Raw genomic sequence first — 7659 nt, forward strand, 5'->3', positions numbered from 1 at the left:
AGGGTAGTGTTGTCTTCCAAATGAAGAAATGAGTACATTATATACTTTTCTTAATTTAATGAGATGGCTGTCAAAATTGATGGTTTAATAATGATTACATATTAAACATAACATGACCAATTTTTATCTAATCCTATCTTTAGTTTTGTTTATATTATCAAGATTATTAATTTTTTTTCATTTTTATTTCAATAATTATGCTGTTATGATTTTTAAAAGAATAATTCTACTTAGCATCATACACACTACACATCATATATTTTTCAAATTTTTTTTTCATAACAAGTATATGGTATATGGATGATGAATAGAACAACTCAATTAATTTAGTAAAAATAAAACTAAAAAATAAAATAAATAAAGTGTGTGATATGATGAATATAAAATATAATCAAAAAATGAAAAATCAAAATCACCATTGACTTGTGTCTCTCTTTCTCCTCTCTTAGGCTTTAAACCTGAGTACAGGCTGGTTCTACTACCTTTTGTGCATTTTTTCTGTACAATCGGTTTACGCATTTCATTGGTCCGGAAAAGGGCATGGCTGAAAGTCTGGAGGGGTTGTGTCAGTTTTTGTTGTCGACGGAACAAGAGGATACAACAGTGATTGTGGATTCTAGTCGTTTGGAAGATCAAACTCTGTGTAGAGGAAAGGGTTTGCTGATGACCCTGTTGACCGATAAACATTTCAATCGATAGGCCTTCAAGTTGACAATGAAGCGTGCGTGGTAGCCAGTGCATGGGGTTCATTTTTGTGATCTCAGCCCGACATTAAGTCTGGTTGAGTTCGATGATACGCTTGACAAAGAAAGAGTGCAGCTAAATGGACCATGGTCTTTTGACAAGCAATTAGTAATAATGCAAGAGATAGATAGAAGTAAGCAGGTGCATCAAATAAAGATTCATGAAGCCACTTTCTGGGTCCAAATTCATGATCTCCAGTTGCAGGTGAGGAATAAGTATGTTGGGACTCTGGTTGGAGAGAAGATTGGGAGGGTTTAAGAAGTGGATTTGGACAAGGGAGAGTTGGCATGGGGGCAGTTTTTGCATGTTAGGGTGACTTTTGATGTTTTCAAACCTCTATTATGAGGCACAAAAATTGCTATGGGGGATGGCAATACAGTCTGGGTTAGATTCTCCTACGAGAGACTCCCAAATTTTTGCTACAGGTGTGGCTATTTAAGGCATGATGATAAGGAGTGTGGATCAAAGGAAAAAATCTCACATGTGGACGGTGGCAAAGTTCTTCTATATGGTGAGTGGTTGAGGGCAACCAACTATGGGGATCGGTTCAAGGAGGGTAGACTGTGGGAAAGAAGGGATATTCAGAGTAGGGGTCGAAGAGTTTCTCCGATGCAGTCTGTAGGTTTGTAGAAGATTGCAACAGTGGACAGTGAAGTTGAACAGGTCTCTGATTCTTCGGCTAGATCAAAGGAGAAAGTGATAGAGGAACCTCACAATACGGAACGTGCTACGGAGAAAAAGACGGAACTAGTTGACGGTTGGGGGGAAAATCTGTGTCTTTTACAGATGGGGTACATTTGAATCCCGGAAATGAAGTTTCAGCGAGAAAGTCTTATATGGGGTCGTTTCAGGTTATGCATGAAGTTGGGTCTTAGAGGCTGGTTGATGCGGGCTTGCTTAATGAAGAAGTGCAAATGGGCCAAGTGGGGAAAGACCAACCTAATGGGCTCACAAGTCGTAAGTGGAAAAGGATATCGGTGTTATCCAAATCTACTAAAATTGCAAGTGACGAAGCACAACGGTTAGTAAGTTCTAAAAAGAGAAAACTTTTAGTTCGTGAAGACGATGGTGGAAGCAGAACTATGAAGAGGGGCAACTCCGGCGATGTTCATGCGACGGAAGCTACTCAGAGTACAACTATTGAAGCAGCGGCGGCTATTGACTAGGCTCGCCGAACCCAATGAAAATATTAAGCTAGAATGCCCGTGGGCTTGGGAACCCACGGGGCATTCGAACCCTCTATGACCTTGTGAAGAGGGAAGTTCCTAAAATTTTGTTTTTACAAGAGACTCGATTGAAGGCACATGAATTCGAGGTAAACACAGATTAGGTTTTGTTAATTGTTAATTGTTTGATGGTTGATTGTCGTGGTAGAAAGGGGGGTCTTGTGTTGTTGTGGGGAAGGGATTTAAAATGATCTATTTTGAATTATTCGCAATGTCATATTGATGCAATAATAGAAGATGATCTTGACAAGGGTCCTTGGTATTTGACTGGTATTTATGGATTCCCTAAAGTTAGTCATAGAGCTAGATTGTGGAATTTGTTGCAAACTATTGGAAGGAAAAATAGGGAATCTTGGTTGGTACTTGGAGATTTTAATGAGATACTGCATGTCATATCCCGTTTTTACGTGTATTTTCACTAAAGGAGTTTTTTTAATTTAAATAAAATATTAGTTCTTTTATTTTAAATTATTATATTTTAATTGGATTTATTTAGTTGTAATATTTGTTTTGTAGAGTTTTCTTAATATTATTATCGTTTTGAATTTAAATTGTTGTGTAATTTATTTTAGTTTGTTTTTGGATTTAAAATTTAGTTGTTAGTTTTTACTAATTATTTATTATATTTTAGTTTGATGTGGTGTTTAAATTATTTTAGTCGTTTTATAGCTTTTAAAATTGTTTTCATCGGATCAGTTTCTAAACTCCAGAGGTGAGAATTGGACCTCATTTCTTTTTCCCATCTTTTCCTTTTCTCTTTTTCTTTTTTACTTTTCTTTTTCTTTCTCTTTTCTTTCTTTTTTTTTCTTTCTTTTTCTTCTTCTCTTCCATTCTCCTTCCGCGCGACGTACTCTCTCTCTCACCTCACTATCGGCGTTTTTTTTCTACCGCCCAGACCGCCACCGTCCGGCCACCATGGCCAACACCACCCACCCAGAAAACTTCCCTTCCAGCCGATGAACCTCCCCACCAAGTTTCACCTCCATCCGAGCCACTATTAGCCGCCACAAGCTCCTCCAAGCCACACGGTTTTTCCTCCATTTCGCCGCCGTCGTTCCACCTCCAGCCACCATTTCTTCATCACATCATCACCTACCTCTTGCCGTCCTAAACCACCTATTTTCAGCTCTGATCCGTTGCCAAAGCAGCTCCCACGAGCTCATCTTTGTTTTGTCGTTTTTTCACTTCCACCGCCATTTCCACTGCCACCCACGGCCAACTCTCACTTCTATTAGTTTCATAAACATCTCTAGGCCATTCCCTATCAATTTCAAGTCTTGGTTTGTCCCCGTTCGAAAGTGGGTATTTTACAACCCACGGCCACAGTGTATTTTACACTGTTACGTTGCTTTTTCTCCGCCGTTTGCAGCTCCTTGATCCTTCGAAAATTATTATATAGCGTTGTAAGTATTTTTTAAACTATATTTTAGATTTAAATATATTATTACTTTTATAATAAATTCATTGACTGCTTGGTTATTCCGGACTGAGTCCGAGGAGTCGAGGGTCGAATGGATTTGAAGACGGAGTTGTTTGGTTATTGTTGATGTTGAGTTTATTGGATATTTTGTGTCTTAATGTTTGCATTGTATAGTGCATACATGTTCATGTTTAAAAAGGAAAATTGGATTTTCGTGTAATTGCATGTATGTACATGTGTTGGAACTTGAAAACTGGGCTTTCAATCGAGAAATGATTTTTAGTATATGTAAACGATTGGATTGACTGGTTTGAGTCAGAGGCACGTGTAGGGATGGTGGTGAGCAGGGATGGTGGTAGAGTGTAATATTCGCTCCTTCTTTCTTCTTCTTTACGTACGAGCCTTGATCCACGTGTCAAACTTCGGTGTATATCCTGAGCCTTGCTCTACGTGTCGAGAGTCAGTCTATCTGACTAGCCTCGATCTACATGTTGAATCTTATCCTACGTGTTGTATCTCAATGGCGTGTTCTGAAAGTTATTATGCGAATTTCAAAGTAAGATAGATATTTTAAAGTTTATGAATATTTTAATATTATGAAAATATCTATAGAAAATATCTATGAAAGATATCTATAGAAAATATCTATGGAAGATATTTTCAGAAAATATCTATAGAAGATATTTTCAGTATTATTAGATAAGCTTGTTTTAATGTATCACAATTATAATATTTTAATGAGCTCTGAAAATATTATAATTGTGGATAATATCTTATATTAGATATTTTAGTTGTTTTAAAATATTAAGAGGTTTAACTTTACGTTGAAAACTCTTATTTAAATTAAATGGTTTTATCCTCTTTGAGTGATTAATGATACATTATCAATTTAGATAATGATGAAGAAATATTATTTTATAAACTTTAGTTTATAAAATAATATTCTATCTTAATTCCTCTCAGTGTTTTGTTTAAATGATTTTATGCACTTTGATTAATTAATGATACTTTATCATTTTATATAATGATGAAGAAAATATTATTTTATAAACCTTAGTTTATAAAATAATATTCTATCTTAATTCCTCTCAGTGTTTTGTTTAAATGATTTTATGAACTTTGATTAATTAATGATACTTTATCATTTTAGATAATGATGAAGAAATATTATTTTATAAACTTTAGTTTATAAAATAATATTCTATCTTAATTCCTCTCAGTGTTTTGTTTAAATGATTTTATGCACTTTGATTAATTAATGATACTTTATCATTTTATATAATGATGAAGAAAATATTATTTTATAAACCTTAGTTTATAAAATAATATTCTATCTTAATTCCTCTTAGTGTTTTATCTAAGTGTTTATTTTAAATAAAATACTTACGCGTTTTCAAATCAGTGTTTTAAACTTATCGTTAGATCCTTTTGAGGATCCTGAAGTGTAGGATTGAGATTAAATACCCAGGCCCCTATCCTTTTCCCTTCACTTTTTCCTTTTTCCTTTTTCTTCTTTCTCTTTTCTCTTTCATCTCCTTCTCTTCGTGCCCGACGTGAGCCTTCCTCCATGCCCGTTCGGTCCAAGCTTCCAACCGGTGCCACCTCCGGCCGCCGTGCCTCACCTCCCACACCGGCGTGATCCTCCCTCACCGACGACCTCCACTGCACCGGTGGTGTGCTTTACCGGCCACCGAGTCTCTCTTTATCTCCCTTCAAAGAAATGGGTCTTCAACCCTTTTTCACCTCTTTGGACCACCATACACGACCGAAACGGCCACCAAGCACCACCAATGGAACCACCATGTCAAGGGCTTCCTCCCCATGTCCTTCTTTCTCCCTAACTCTCACTCTTTCTCTGATGGGTCTTCACACACACACATTCGGTTGCACCGCCATGCACCACCTTACACGGCCACCCATGGTGTTTCACCACCACCACCTTGTTCCTCTCATCACCACGAACTTCCCCAAGAAATTCCATGGCCAACGGAGCTATGTGTAGCTCTCACTCTCCCTCACTCTCCAAGGCCGAAAATGACTTCAAACGGCCGATCCGCCGCTGTGAGCCACCGTATGGCCACCACCTCGCCACCACAGCTCCACCACATCTTCATCTACCTTTCCCTAGCTTTCCATGAAGTTCTATGGCTTTCATCCACCTCAAGCAAACTCCTAGCTTTCGGATTTACTGTTCACGGCATGATGCCGCCGTGCTCCGCCACCCTTGACCACCACAAGGCCACCATGAGCCTTTCAAGGCCACGCCTAGCTTTTCTCAAGCTCAAACTACCACTTTATGTGGTGGACAGCCACCGTACACGGTGTTACCGCCACGTACGCTCCTCCAATGCTTAATCGTGACGCGCAGCGAGCGACGCAAGGGTTAGCCCGTCGATGGTATAACCCTCTATCTCTAGTTATTTATGTTTAAAGTAGTTGATTGGTTGGATCGTAGACTGTGTAGTTAGTATTTGTGGAGTTCGCTGAGTAGTTGTGAAGCGAAGTGTAGTTGTGAAGTGTTGGGCTTGATTGTGTAGCATTGTGGACTATGTTGTGAAGTATGGGCGTGAGATGGATGCCACAGATGTGATACGGCGTGTAGTGTGAAGAGAGTACGCGTGAAGCGTACTCTGTGTAATGCAGCGACGCGTCGTGTGACGTGTGCTGTAGTGATGTGTGGCGTAGAAGAAAGGGAGTGCACGTGGAGTGTACTCCGTGTTGTATGGCGATGCACCGTGTGATGTGCATCGTGATGATGAGTGTTGTAACGAAAGGAGTACGCGTGGCGCGTACTCCGTGTCGCGTAGCGATGCACCGTGAGGCGTGTATCGTAGTGATGTTGTCATAGTGTGGATGGAAGAGAGTTCACGTGAGTGTACTCTATACGAGGTCGTGATACACTGGATGTCATGTCACGAAGGGTTGGATGACGTAGCAGAGAAGTGTGGAGTGTATGGTCTAGTGTCGGGAACTGTGTAACAGTATCCCGAAACAATGGTGACATAGCCTGTAGTCCGAGGTGACGAGATTTACCTTGTGGTTGACTATGGCTAAAGGTATATGGAAGTGGTGAAAAGGTATCAGAGAGTGCAACAGAAGCACAATGGGCCCCGTATTGTAACTGGAGATTCTGTCTTAAGCTGCATAATGTGACAGAGGCACATTTGTGGATGCAGTCCTCTTGTCAAGTGGCGGGAACTGTGTAACAGTATCCCGAAGCAGTAGTGATGTGTCCTGTAGTCCAAGGTAACGGGTATTGCCTTGAGACTGACTTGTGACTAAGAGTATAAGGAAGTGATGGAGAAGTATCAGAGCGTGCAGCGGAAGCATGATGGGTATCGTGATGTGACTCGGGATTTATCTCGAATTACGTGACGTGACAGAGGTGCATTTATGGATGCAATCCTCTCCCATTAAGTGTTGGGATGAACTTATAAAGAGCCGGGAAGTAGGAAAAGTCCTATCGACCGAGTCTTAACAAGTTGGTATTGGAGTTTGGAGCTTGTTTATACAAGCAGGCATTTATTGGAATTATAAGTTGCTCTTAGGTGATAAAAGGGGATGAGATACATGTGTCTCTGGCAAGACAAGTGTATCAGACAGATTTATCATATGTAATGAGTAATCTGTCCTGATCATGATTACATGGTATTTTAGCCAGAGAATTGGCTGACTTCATGTAGCCTGAATGGATGGAAATAAGGATGTAGCGTGGGCTAGGATACGTGAAAGTAGTGAAGAGTATATAGTTTAAGGTTGGGACGCATGGCTCTGTATGTCAGAATCATGCGTTGGATTGTGTAAATAGAAGAACGAGACAGAGATCTTAGTGTCTTAACCTAAGGTGAATCACAGAGGTTCACTTTAAGGAATAAGACCCCGAAAGTTTTAGCATAGTAAATAGTACGTAAGAGCCCAGGGATGGATAGAGAATGTTTCAAGAAAAGCATAGTTCTATTTTCTAGAATAGTTACTTATGCATTAGATAGATGATGACATAAAGTTATGTGTATGCATGTAGGTTGCCATCTGACACGCACATGAATGGACTGCATGAATTGAGTATGGCATGAAGTCCAGGTAAGTGTTACGTTCATACTCTTCTAGAGTTTTCTCTATAAAAAAAAATGGAAAAGAAAACGAAAGTTTTTCTGTAAAAAAAAAAAAGAAAATGAAACGTAAGTTTTCAAGTATAAGTACGTAACGGCCTTCCTTGGCAGCCCCTTTTTATGCACCCAAAGTATGTACGTGTATGCATGTGAATGGATG

Source organism: Carya illinoinensis, chromosome 12 (assembly GCF_018687715.1).
Source record: "Carya illinoinensis cultivar Pawnee chromosome 12, C.illinoinensisPawnee_v1, whole genome shotgun sequence".
NCBI lineage: Eukaryota > Viridiplantae > Streptophyta > Magnoliopsida > Fagales > Juglandaceae > Carya > Carya illinoinensis.